The following is a 14,461-nucleotide window of genomic DNA, read 5'->3' on the forward strand; positions in this document are numbered from 1 at the left end:
CCAGTCTCTGCCTCTGCTCTGAACACCTGCCATGTTACATCATTCTCCACTCAGGCTCTTCATTGCATGTCATTATCATTACTTCAGTATTTTGCAAGGGTCTATCTTATCTGCCTAAACTGACTATATTCCCTTTGAATTCAGGGACTTGTTCATGAATGTCTTCTGTTTCCTTCCAAGAACCTTTAGGTTTCCACATATAGTATATTTATTGGCTGAGTAAATGAATAGCACATAAATGTAGCATTATATGCTTCCTTCCATCTGCCAAAATGACATCACTGATATCTCCTCATTATTCAGGGTTGTATTTTTAGTAGTAGAAATATGAACTTTTCTTTCATGAAATTCTTATTTACTTTGGAGGCAGACAGAGAATCTTCCATCTGTTGGTTCACTGCAGAAATGCCTGCAGCAGGGTTGGGCCAGCTCAAGTCCAGGGGCCATGAGCCCCACCTGGCTCTTACACGTGAGTGGTTACCTGCTTCTTGAGGACAGAGCCAATGCTCAGACGAAGCATTGTGATGCGGAATGTGGGCAGGCCAAATGCCAGCCTTAAAGAGTTTTCCAATGTCTTTTTTTTTTAAAAAAAGATTTATTTATTTGTTTGAAAAGCAGTTATAGGGAGGGGGGGGGAAGCCCCTTAATCTGGGGTTCTGTTATTTGCAATCAAATACCATGTAACTGGCACACAGTCAACAGTCCTGAGGGAAGCAACCGCACTGCAGGTCACAGAATTCCTGGGAGAGTAATCGCTCACCACGGGTGGGAAATTGCCACAGCAACACTAGCATGCAAATATTTGTCACCTAGAGTGCCTTGATGGAGACCTCTATCTTCTGGCCGGAGAGGACCTCAAGGATCTAGAGAGGCAGAGGGCTGCTGGGTTGCTCACGGTGGACATTTAAAGCTCGTTTTAATTCAGCAGTTCATCTGACGCTGGGGCAGGAGCTAACCGCAACAGGAAACGCAACAGACATCCTACACCGCACGCTCACTTTTTAGAAGGAAATGATTTACATAAAACCTGGTGCTCAGCACAAAGTGCTAAATCATTGTTATTAAATTGTTTTGAAATGGATTAATCGTACACGGGGCCGGGGGTGGGGGGCTAAATAAAGCAGGAGTCAGTCTCTCTCCTTCCCTTGACCCTCCGCTCCCAACAGCCAGTACATCTGCCTTTACCAAGTTTTCGAACATCTTTGCTGAGCAATGCCATTCACTCACGCCCAATGTTGACACAAACGTGAGCGTTGCCTGCACTATGTTGCATTTTATCTTAAAAGCCCTGTATCCTGGAGAGCCTTTGCATACACGGTGTCAATACAACTGCCTCTTTAAGAGCTGCAAAGACTATCAAGGGTGGCCCAGTTATCACTTGTGTTTCCAGGAATTTCACCGTTTTCCTGGTTGCACATTTACATTGTTTCCTGCCCTCTGCGATATCAAGCAATGATGTAATGATGGTCCTTCCCTGGGAGCCCCTCTGTGGCATCACATCTCAGTCGTGCCACTGGCGATTCAAAGGACAGACGTTCACCCTGACTTTCTGGTCCATGAGCCGAGGGCAGCCTGGTAGCAGCTTGCTACAAGCTCAGCTGCAAGCTTGGCTGCAGGCTGCAGGGTCGGCTGCAGGTTGCAATCTCGGCTGCAGGTTGCTGGGTCGGATGCAATCTCGGCTGCAGGTTGTGGAGTCGGCTGCAGGCTGCAGGGTGGGCTGCAGGCTGCAGGGACGGCTCCCCGGGCTCAGCTCGCGCTGCCCCCACGCCCGAAGGCCGCGCACGTGTGATTCCATGTGAGCCTCCCGGCTGGCGCGCGCCCGCGCAGCACGCATGCTCCGACCGCCGGGGAAAGTAGGTCAGACTCCTCCTCTCACGTGACCCGCTCCCCTCAGCTACCCTCGGCGCCTCCCCGCCGGGGCGCAGCCGGGATGCTCTCGGCAGCCAACGTGACGGGGCTGGGCGCGGGCTCCGCGAGGATTCGCCGGTTCTCCTCCCTCCGGCGCGCTGCGCTCCCAAGTCGGGCGGGCAGAAGGGCGCAGGGCGCCCAGCCTCCGGGGGTGGGGCCGGAGAGGTTACCTTTCCGCATAGGCCCAGACTCCACAACCAGTCGTTTGCAGAGAGAGGGCCACTCAGACATGCCCGTCAACAAAAGTTGTAACAGGAAATGAAGGTAAAAGAATACTAATGATTCCTTGAGCCTCATGTCTAAATTTCTCCTCCCGGCTTGCCCCCAAGACACGTCTGTAAAATCCGCATATTTCAGGGCAGGTGTTTCGCCTACCACCTAGGTCACTGCTTGCCTCCTGCATTCAGTGCCCAGCAACTCTGCTTCCAGTGCCCAGCAACTCTGCTTCCAGTCCAGCCTCCTGTTGATGCGCAACTAAAAGGCAGAAGGCAATGGCTCAAATACCTGGGCTCTTGCCACCCACGTAAGAGATGGTAACTGAGTTCCTGGCTCCTGGCTTGACACAGCCCTGGCTGTTGTAGGCGTTTGGGGAGTAAACTAGTGAAGAGAGCTCGCGTTCTGTTCTCGCCTTTCAGACACATTTCTCACCTCTTAATCCTACTGCTGCTGATGCTGGATAGGACAGAGTGGGGGTTGGGGGCAGAAAGCAGGGATTGAGGAAGCACCAAATCCACTGTGTCGGGAGTAATTTTTTTTTTCTTGCCCCCTCCCTTTCTGATTTTAACCTATTGCACATCCAACAGGAGAGACTGACGGTCACCCAACATCGGTGGGTTACAGTGGGGTGGGCTGTGTGTGCCTGCAGTGTGCCCAGGTGTTACATAAGCACAGATAAGGAGGAGTGCCCAAATGTGCAAGGTGGAGCAAGGGAGAGTTGGGCGGGGCAGAAGGAGGTTTTAACCAGAGGGCTGAAGGCTGAGGAGTTTAGCTGGCAAAGTCAGGTGCAGGGCTGGAACGTGTTCCAAGCAAAGGGAGGGTTGCGGTGATGTTTCCCTGGGGCGTTTTACTAGCATTGTCTTAGCCATGCAGGCATGAATACAGACTGTTCCCATTTATGTTGTCTTAAGCCACACCTGAGGAAGCATAGCTGTGTATAAGCCCTGCCAGCACCACCACGTTACAGTAACATGGACTTGGAGTGAGGGTCTTGGTAAATGCTGCCACTGTTCTCTGCCTCATACCTCCATGGCATCTCCATATCTACCATTCAGGTGGTAAATGGTTGCTTATTTATTTCAAACTAGTGAAGCCCAATGGGATGAACATTTGATTTACAAACCATCACAGTTCACAATGCGTGAAGTTCTGTTGGTTTTTTGGTTGGTTGGTTGGTTGGTTGGTTGGTGTTTTTGTGTATGTGGGGGGGGGGTGCTTGTGATAAAATTCTAATTGAAGCAAAGTTTGAAAATGGCAAGATTGACAGAGCTGTGTGTCTAATGCTTTTGGGGAATCAGTGTGTAAACGCTGAGGGCTAGGGCAAGGGTGGGAGAGGGACAGATTCTCCCCGTAGGCCCGTTTCTGATTGCACTTGCTTTGCTGTGAATCAGGAGTAACCGAGACAGCAGCTGCATACAAGCCAGAACAAGCAGGAGCTTTACACAGCCTCCTGCAAGTGTCAGAATGAACAGCTGCAGAACCAGAGGGAGCCCGGTCCAGCTCCAGAGGTCACTGCCACGGGCAGGGGAAAGCTGATTGAACCAGCAAATCAGGACACTCCCATCACTGTTTCTCTTCTGTGGGGTTGTTTGCTTTTTTTTTTTCTTTTATTGGTTTTAAAAATTGTATAGTAACAGCCCTTGCCAGGAGATCACTCCCTAGAATTTGTTTATAGGGACACTATCATGTGCATCTCTAGGATGTCCTCATCCTGCCTGATGGAATTGTTATGTCTGTTGATTGGTATCACCTGATGTGCCCCTCTCGCCAACCCCTGGAAGCCGTGGATCCACTCTTTGACCCTATGACTGGGGCTTTTTTAGATGTTTTGTGTGAATGGAACGTGTGTCAAGTCTTCAAGCTTCATTCAGTGTTGCCTTGGACTACAGACTTTCCATCTTCTTAAAAGTTGAATATAGTTTCACATTGTGTCCTTTCTGCACACATCTTTTGATGAACATTTTATCACTGTTCATTTGTCTCCCCAACACCGTTGATTTCTTTATGAAGAGTAAAAGAGTTTGCTCAGCAGGTGCACTGAGAAAAACACCTGGCACAGATTAAGTGTTGCATTAATAATATCTGCTGCTGTTATTATTATTATGTAACAGAATGACTTGTAGAGAGGGAATGTTGCACTTTTGTGAATGGATACATGATGCCTCTCTGTTTTATTGGCCTGAGTGTGTGTGTGTGACTGTCATGGTGAAATGTGTGTGACTTCTGCTGCTGCCTTTAACCTTGAGGAGCACCACCTCAACCACACAGTTTATAACCAGGGAGGTTTGGAGGCCACAGTGTAGTCAAACTGCACCTGCAGCCGGCAGCACTCCTTGACAGCTACCTTGTTTCAGCCATATCCATCCCACTCATTACACACCCAATCAGGGTTTGAGTTTTCTGTTATTTACTCACAGCAACACCCTCATACAACACCCGTGTCCTCATTGTAACCACAGTGCCGAAGTGACAACACTCACATTCCATCCTGGCCACTAACTTTTTGAACTTGTTACCTATGAGGTAGATGAGTACAATGACATAATATTACCAGTATACTAGGGTTGCCATAACAAATGACCACAGATTGGGTGACTGAAATGATAGACATGGATTGTCTCACAACTCTGGATGTGGAAGTGTGAGGTCAAGGTGTCAGCAGGACGGGTTTCTCCTGGAGCCACTCTCCCTGGCTCATAGACGGTCCATGCCTCTGCTCTCTCTGGCTCATAGATGGTCTGCACCTCTGTTCTCCCTGGCTGGTAGATGATCCTTGCCTTCCTGGGTCTTCATGTGGTCCTCCCTCTGTGAACAAATGGGTTCTAATTTCCTCTTCTTGGGAGAACACCAATCAGACTGGATTAGTGCCCATCCTATCAGCCTTGACCTCATTTTAACTGTCGTACCTTTAGAGAGGCCTTATTTTAAAATAATGACATCTTGAGAAGCTGGAGTGGAATTTGAAAGAAGACACAGTTCAATCAACAAATCGGAATGGGATGTTCATAATATTTACAAATGTTTTAGGTCACAACTTTACCCTTCTAGCTCTTGTGTAGCGGCTGGGGAAAGAAGGGAAGATCCTCTCCTCTGAGGATTGCGCTAAATAGCATATAGTCTCTGGCTCAATCAACTTTTAGATATCTGACCTGAAAGAAGAACTCACACTGTTGACAGACAAGGAAACATCCAGGTATTTTTGGTGATTTTTCTTGTTCTGTGTATGTGGATGGATAGCTTCGCTAAAGCTCTGTTTGATTGATCTTTGATTTCTCCCTTAGCAGTTCTTGGCTTTGTTGTAGACTAGATTCTCATTTCTGCACATGGTTGGACAGCTGTGTATGGATTGCTTCTAATTTCAGTAAGACAGGGTTATGTTCTGAGGTCAGTCATTGGATTGAATGATTTGTCCTGTAGAGAAAAGCCATGTGATACAGAAATCGTTTTTGACCCTTGGATGTCCGTTTCAGCTGATGTCAAATGAAAAATTGAGACTCCATGGCTGCTGATGTGTCCATGTATTCACCATGTGACTGGGGGTAAAGAAAGTGCTTTGGTTTCTTTGTTGAGCTTCACTACTCAGAGCCGCAGGTGTTGCTTCTCAAACCCTTCTCAACCAAGTGGTTGGTAAACCCCTCTGTGTCAGACATCCATGGCAAACAATGAAAGTACATTTCCTTGAGAATGAAACGATGCGGATTCTTTACCTTTGAATATCTGACTTGTGTCTATTGCATTGTGTGCTCCTTTGATTTTCTTCTGGAGTGAACAAAGGGGCAGGGGAGAAGAGGTACTCGTGGTGGAAGCCAGCGCTCAAAGGATGAGAAGTTGTTGTAGCTACTCTGTACCAACAAGGCATCCCAGCAAAGGCAGGTAGGGCGAGCCCACAGATTCTTGCCCAGGCCTCCATGTCCAAATCACCTGTGAGATTTTCTGGATGCCCATGCTTGTGATTCCACATCTCATAACTTTAAACAAAGTGCATCAAGGAAAGAAGCTCAACTTATGAAAATGTCCACAGAGACAATGCTATGGACCACCCGGTCTGAGCTGTGGCTTGGCCCAAACTATGTCCTAATTTCTGGGTCCTTTTAGTGACGCTTACTAAAATATCTTGTGTTTCACAGCACGGCTCACATGAACGGAAATGTAAGTGTGACCAAGAGGGACAACTCCTTTTACCAAAGTTACATCTCAGAGGTCTTGATAGATTGTGAGAAACAAAATTAAGGAATTCAGAAAGCTTTACCTGTTCTGCCATCCTAAATACAGGATTTCTAAAGCAAGCTGTAATATTTCACTCCAAAGTTGATATATTCTAAACAACAGCAGAATGTTACACAGCATTTGCAATAGATGAAAAGCAATATTTGATATCAGTGTTCTTGGCTGAACCTCTGCTGAGGTATATTCTGGAATTACAGTATTAACGTAACAAGAAGCTTGATTCCATCAGCCCTCATGGAATGTTTGTTTTAGGAAATTGTGTTTATTTGCTGAACTGAATTAAACACTGTCTAGCCTTCTTTTCTTTCAAACTTGCATGTCTATAGTTCCATATGAAATTTGTTCTCATTGGATTTCAGGAAAGACCATCCAAGGGAAAAAAAAAGAAAGAAGAAAACATTGTTCAAAACACTGAAAAATTAAGAATCACCCATCTCTTCTAGAAGTTCAGCTCTCAGAGCAATCAAACAATAGAAACTGAGGTTTTGGAGTCAAAGACCATGAGTGTGACCCCCTAACTTCCTCTTGCAATTCCTGATCTCTATATGTAGTTCTGCTTATTATATATCACCTTTGGAGCCTCAGGACCTCTGTCTGCACAATGATAATAATTGCATCCACATAGTGGGGTTGCGATAATAAACTGAATAAAGACAGTGCGTGTTAAATGCTTGGCAGAAAACAGGCATCCTTAAATGTTTGCAGGCACTTTAAAAAAATATCTCCTTGGGTAAAGAAATGTCACATGCAAATCAGCCAGATTTGACTTTTGCTTCATAGTTTCATCTTGATGAGATAAATACAATAGGAATGACACTAAATTTAGCAAGCTCTTTACCTGACTCTGTAAATATGGATTCCGGTTCTGAAGCAGCTTCCTCCCTGTAGATGAAGCACAAAACATTAAGGTGCAAGTGGCATTTTTCAAAGGCATCAAAAGAAGCCCTTGAAATGTCTTTGAACCACACATTAGCTCTGAACTGCTAGCTTGATTTGAAATCTTAGGGAAATTCAAACTCTGGACTCAAGTTGCTGCTACAGTTTGGCACCATCCTTTTCAGGGTGAGAGAATTACATCCGAATAGGAGGATATGTAGTTTTAAAAAGATCTCAGGTTCTTATGGAATCTAAGATTACTAAGCTCAGAATAGGTAGCTGGAAATTGTACCTTAGTTTTTGTAAGGGAAGGGGAGAAGAAAAGTGAGCTTTTAGAAAGCACATTAACCTGTTCCAGTCCTGAGTTTGCTTGGGGATAAATTCATCTTGTCAACCTAAATGGCCAGACAGGTGGAAGAAGAAAAGAAGGACAGGTTATTTTATCAATTCAGGCTTTACACATCAGGGAAACTCGAAGCACTTTATAATTAGGAATGGTCCAGTCTGCAACGAAGATTTAACTACGATGCAATTTTTTGGCAGCAAGTAATATAGCCTAATACAAATCACGAATAACATGACTGAAATAATGGATATATACATAAACTATTTAACCTCTAAATGTGATATTGATGCTATTTTTTTCTTTTTAAAAGCAGATTTACAGAGAGAGGGAGCAGAAAGAGAGAGAGAGATCTTCCCATCCACTGGTTCACTCTCGAGATGGCCACATGGGCCAGGGCTGGTCCAAGTTGAAACCAGGAGCCAGCAGCTTCTTCAGGGTCTATCACATGGGTGGTAGGAGCCCAAGTACAAAGCCACCCTCTGCTTCTTTTCAGGTGTATTAACAGGAAGCTAGATCAGAAGTGGAGCAGTGGGGACTCAAACTGGTGTCTCTATGGGATGCTGGCATTGTAGGTAGGGACTTAAATTTTGTTTTATCACAGTTTAGGCCTCTCATGTTCTTTTTCAAATAATGAAATGTTTATAAAAGTTATCACATATTAAGACTCCAGGAAACTCTTGATAAATTATCAGATAGGGGTATAGTGTAATTGACTCTAAAAGTGAGATTCAGACTTGTCTTTATTTTTGTGTTTTCTTTGTATTATTGAATATTTTATAACTAATGTATACTATTTCTGTAAGAAAATGATTATCTTGTTTAAAAAGAATACAAAATAATTACTGAATACTTGCATGTTGCAGGGGTAAGTATTAAGCATGTGTTATGACTGATTTTATTTCATTCTCACAGTGGGGAGAATTTGCCATATCTAACGTGATAGGGCAAAAGATTGATGGCTTTCTCCTCCTCTGCCCTGTTCTGTACTTCTGTAGGAACAGGGGTTAGGAAGACAGGTGCCACCCATCCAAAGACTCCATTCCCTTGCTGCTAGGTGAGAAGGCATAGCCAGATAACTGGATGTGAGTGGAAGAGACTCCCCTTCTGCATTTGAGCTCATTTTGCTTCTGGAACATAGTCCCAGGGAGCATGGTGGTGAGCAGCACTGAACTGAGTCAGGAGAGGGCTAACCGTGGGTCATGGGAAGCAAGAAATGAGAGGAAGCCTGTGGCCTGTGGGCTGTGGACTGCTTGGCATCAGGCTGTGTCCAGGGGGAAATAACCTCATATCTTGTTTAAACCACTGTCAATCTTATGTCTGTTAAAGCAGCCAAATTACCTTGTAGAGCTCTTATTTCAAAAATTATAGTATTTGTGTTATGTTTCATATATATAACATTTCAAGCATTTCAAGTTTTATTTTATAAATTAATAGGTGAATATATTTCACTCCCAGAGGTGATTAGAATGGGTAATATGGAAGTGTATTAGGATAACATTCACCAAAACATCATCCATATACTCTTTTCATTCCAAAAAGTTTTTTTCTTACATAGGTAAAGGACAATTTGATTGTTTTCAGAATTCTTAACTTGAGACCAGTGTTACGGTCCAGCAGGTTAAGCCCACCACTGTGATGCCAGCATCCCATATAGACACTGGTTCAAGTCTCAGCTGCTGTGCTTCCAGTTCAGGTCTCTGCTAACACACTTGGGGAGGCAGCAGAAGATGGTTCAAGTGCTTTGGGCCTGTACACTGACATAAAACATCTAGACAGAGTTCCATGCTCCTGACTTTGACTTTGTCAAGCCATGGCCATTTGGGAAATGAACCAGCTGATCGAAGGTTGGTCTCTCTTTTTTTTTACTCCCTGCCCTGTGTAACTCTGCCTTTCAAATAAACAAAATAAAATCTTTTTTTAATAGCAAATAGAATTCATGAGTCACACTCTTTCCCCCTTAAATCTCTAAGGAATTTTTTAATCTAATGGACTGAAGGAAGAGATGAAATGAACATGGTTGATTCTCCTGTTAAAGGAGCTTAACCGTTCTGTGAGTGCATTTGGAGACTCTGAACTTTAGCAACATCACAAAGATAGGTGACAGTGTGGGTTTACATTTAGTAATTGTAAGGACCACTGTACATTCTTCAGTGTGTAGATTTCTGTCTTTATGTTATGTTGTTTTTCTTTATCTTTTGCTATATTAAGAATATCAATTGTCTATCTTAACTTACTCATCCATTAAACAAATGTTAAGTAAATGTTGGCTGCCACTCATTATTTGCCTGTGCCAGATATTATTCTACATGCCAGCACTTGAGTTATGAACAGAATAGAAGTTTCCACTTCATGAAGCATACTTCTCAGTGTGGCTGGGGCAGAAAAAAGTACTGCACCAGAAAGCTGGATTGTTTTGCATAGAGATATACTATGAGGGGAAAAAAGAAACAAAACCAGGATGGTATGGTATCTTGGCTGCCAAGAAGTAGTGGGTTGAGACAACCTCACTGAGCTTCACCTGAGTGACTTGAGGAAATTCTTTGTCCCAAGAACCTCAATTCCTCTTTCTTTGTCACACTCCAACTCTGGTCTGTCCAAAAGTCCCAGTGATAGTTGTTTTGTTGTTGTTTTTGATTATTTGAAAGACAGACAGAAACTGGATCAAAGAGGAGATATTCCACTTTTTGGTTCATTCTCCCAATGTCAGCAACAGCTAGGTCTGAGCCAGGCTGCAGTGAGCAACTTCTAATTCAGTCCAGGCAGCTCCTGCAGTGGCATGGACCCAAGAAATTGAGCCATCATTTGCTGCTGTCCAGGGTACTCACTAACAGGAAGCTAGACCAGAAGCAGAACCAAGACTGGAACCCATGCACCCCAGTGTAGGATGTGGGCCTCCCAAAATAGTCTGTGCCAAATGTCCATCCCCTGCCAAGAGCTTATAAAAGTCGATTTCAAAATGTGCCTTGAGCCAGAGCACTTCTCACTGACTCAGGTGCTACCACCTTTGACCAAGCTACTTCCTCTCTCAACTCGACTTCCACAGTTGTACCTACCCCTGCCAACTACACATTCCGTCCAGCATCCACAATAACTAAAGAAAAATAAGCCAAGTTGTGCCACTGCTTTGTACGAATCCCCACAATGAGTCTCCTGTGGCAGAAGGTTATATCTGTCACAAACCATTTAGTTCTTACAACTTGAATCATACCATCACTCATTTTAGAAAGGTACATTTCCCAGCTTCCCTTGCAGCTAGTTTTGGTTATGTGACTAAACTCTGGCCAATGGGCTATGAGCAGAAGTGATGTGACCAATCTCTAGGCTGTGCCCTAAAGGAGAATGTTCCCACCTCTTTCTCTCCCCACCCATCTCCCTGGCCGGTGTGTTGCCCCAGATGTGACGCCACAGAGTGGTGATACACATTGGGCCATGCAGGACATGGCAGATTCTTGGATATAGTGGAATGGTGAGAAGAAATTTGTTTCCTGACACTGTGAAGGCCCTCAGACTGCAACATGCAGAAGGAATGAACTCCGAAGTTATTTAAGTCCCTGCTGTGTAGACACGTTAGCAGACATGACTTATGACTCGTCAGGATCATGCTCTTCAAAGAAAAAGTCCCTTGCCTTTCCTGTCAGGGCTGCAGGCCCAAGGCAGTAGAGAGCGAGCCATCTTGGCTACCACGTAACACTGGCCTGCCTTCCTGTGGACATTTATGAAAGAAAGAAGTAAACTTCTGATCTTTTGGAACCCCTCTACTCTCAAGGTCTCTTTGTAACAGCATCTTGATCCTACCGTCTGATATTTTTTCTTTCATACCTCTGTGAAATCTCAAGTCCTTGGTATGGAAAAGGGGATGCCTGCCTCACAGGGAGAGTGCACGGGGTCTGGAACAAAGTAAATACTAAAAATATTCCAGTGTCTTCCCCCACTTCACTGAGCACATTCCTTTCATGACTGGAACCCCGCGATCTGTATAACCAAGTTGTGATGGGAAATGAGTGCCTATAATTAGAAAGAATTGTTCTGAAGAGGATAACATGACGAGATATGCATGTCAGGAGACATCTGAGTATACTGTGGACATGGAAAACGTCCCAGTTCTTTGGAAAAGTGGGGCATAATTGATTTTATGCCTCAAACTGTCATCAATAGCCTTTTTGTCCAACCTGTGGCTTAATTTTTTTTGCTCTGCCCAGAGTGCCTACAGGAATGACCCCATTAGACATTGCATGGCCTCAGCTGGAGGTGCTAGCAGAGCTTGTGCCAACAGTGCCTTCCTTAGACAGTTAAAGCCTGTGAATCCCAACCTGTGCCAGGGCATGAATTCAATAGGGCAACAATCAAAGCCAGCGATTAGGTCATTGGCAGAATAATGAGGAGAGGCCTCCCATTGCCCAGTTCAGTTCTTCGCTGGGGGTAGGAGGGGAGAGGAATAGACAATCCACCAGGTTTCTACTCATCAGGAAGAAAGAGCTAGGTGGCTCACATAAGAGCTAGGTGGATCCCTATTTTATTGGGGACCAAACTGAAGCTTAAGAGATATGAAGTCAGATCCTCCGTGTGTGTGTGTGGTTTGTGCCCATGTTGAAAGCTTGTGCTTTCCTGCCCCACTTTCTGACAATGTGAAACAAACAGTGGGAGTCAGGAGATGGGAATTCCAATCCTTCCACAGACTGTGACCTTGGACACTCTGCACTTCAGTCCTCTCTTCTGAAAATGTAGGGGTGCTGGGCTTGAGCTCCATGGTCTCTGAAGCTAACATACAGAGTTTGGAGAAAGAAAGAAACTGCCAATTAAATAGACTATATCCAAGGCAAAGCTAAGATATTCTTGAAAATAAAAACAAATGTAGACTGACAGAAAGCAGATTGGGGTGTTCTGGGGATAGAGGGGGGCAGGGAGGGACAAGTGGAGGGACCACAAAAGAACACAAAGAAACTCTTGGAGGAGAGGGGATGGCTTCCATGGTCTGCATTATGGTGATGATTTCATGGGTCTACCCAAATGTCACAACTTATCAAGACCTGTAATCAAATGTAGTTTATCAGATGCCAGCTATACCTTAGTAAAACTGTCCAAAAAAAAAAAAAAAAACCCACGTAGTGCCTGAAACGTAACTCACTAAGTCTTTGTTGAAGCCTGAATAAACATGACTTGGTGAAATGTGTCTTTGGACTTTAAAAAAAAAAGTTACTTGAAAGAGAGACCATCTCCAGACCACTCTCCAGATGGCTACAGCATTCTGGGCTAGGCCAGGCCAAGCCAAAGCCAGAAACTCCATCTAGTTCTCTCAAGTGGACGCTAGGTCTCCACTGCCTTCCCAGGCATATCAGCAGGAAGCTGTATCAAAAACAGAGTGGCCAGTACTTGAACCAACTCTCCTATGAGGGATGCTGTCACTGAAGGCAGTGGGCTTTACCCACTGCGCAACAATACTAGCCCTTGTGTGTTTTGGATTCCTATAGCAGGGTTTTTTTTTTTTTTTTTCTTATTGGAAAGTCAGATATACAGAGAGGAGCAGAAGACAGAGAGAAAGATCTTCCATCTGTTGATTCACTCCCCAAGCAGCTGCAATGGCTGGAGCTGTGCTGATCCAAAGCCAGGAGCCAGGAGCCTCTTCCAGGTCTCCCATGCAGGTATAGGGTCCCAAGGCTTTGGGCCGTCCTCTACTGCTTTCCCAGGCCACAATCAGGAAGCTGGTTGAGAAGTGGGGGCACCGGGATTAGAACCGGTGCCCATATGAGATCCTAGTGCATGCAAGGTGAGGACTTCAGCCGCTAAGCTACCATGCCGGGCCCTCTATAGCAGTTTTAATCCTGTCTTCTTGGGTGACATTAGGGCTTTCAACGTGGAACGTGAGTGAGTTGCTGGAAAGACTATTTAGCACACAGAAAAATGTGATGGATAAATAAAATTCACCACTTCCTCATTATTCCACCACACTCTGCTGTTATTTCTGGTGCTCAGAGTGATGCCTGTGGTGTACCTCTCTAATGGAAATACTACACACCATTGTGCTATACCATATGTGTCCGATGTTTCCAATTTAGTGATGTCACATTAGGAGTTTGACATCACCCATGACAGGAGTATTTATAGCATCAGCTGACTGCTGTGTGTATGGAGAGTTAGGTATTAAACATTCATCACCCCCCCCACACACTCCAGGAGTGTGGTGGCTTCTAAACTCACAACAACTTTACACACACGATATACTCTTTTGGATCTGGTCTTTGCCCCCATCCAGCTAATGTGGATACATTAGCTCTGTAAGGTTCAGTCAAGTGTGTGGAATAGATCCACCAAGGGAAGAATAGCAGGAGTATCAGGGTAGGAAGGGTGAATGCCAGTCTCAGATAGATTCTGCCTCTGGGAGAGTAGGGGAGCATGGACTCAGAAGGGGGAGAAGGAATGCTGAGCTCAAACCTAGTGGAGTGGCCTTGATTCCAAATGTCAGAGAAGTGGATGACAGCTTCTGGAAAGAGCTTTGGCATTTGGAATCACCTCAGAGAAGAGATGGAAGGAGACTGTACCTTGCTTAAGGAGGGGGCCTCAACCGAAGGATTTGTAACTGATAGTTGGAGGATTTAGTGTACAGGAAGTGAACTCATGGCAAAGGAAAGCAGATTGTAGCCATGAAACCAAGATGCTTAGACTTTTGTAGAAATAACAGATATTATTGCAGATCTTTGCCTTGAAACAGGATGGAGAAAATGACTGACATCTGGGAAGAGAAGGAGGAGGAATCTTATCTTGTGCTGATAAGATACAGAGACGGGAAAACCAAGACAGGGATCATAGAAGAGAAAGACTGATTTTTTTCAAGGTTTAATATAGAAAATCCCGAGTGAATTAGCACAAGGGGTAAAAATACTTCTAGTCCTT

Source organism: Ochotona princeps, chromosome 17 (genome assembly GCF_030435755.1).
Source record: "Ochotona princeps isolate mOchPri1 chromosome 17, mOchPri1.hap1, whole genome shotgun sequence".
Classification (NCBI taxonomy): domain Eukaryota; kingdom Metazoa; phylum Chordata; class Mammalia; order Lagomorpha; family Ochotonidae; genus Ochotona; species Ochotona princeps.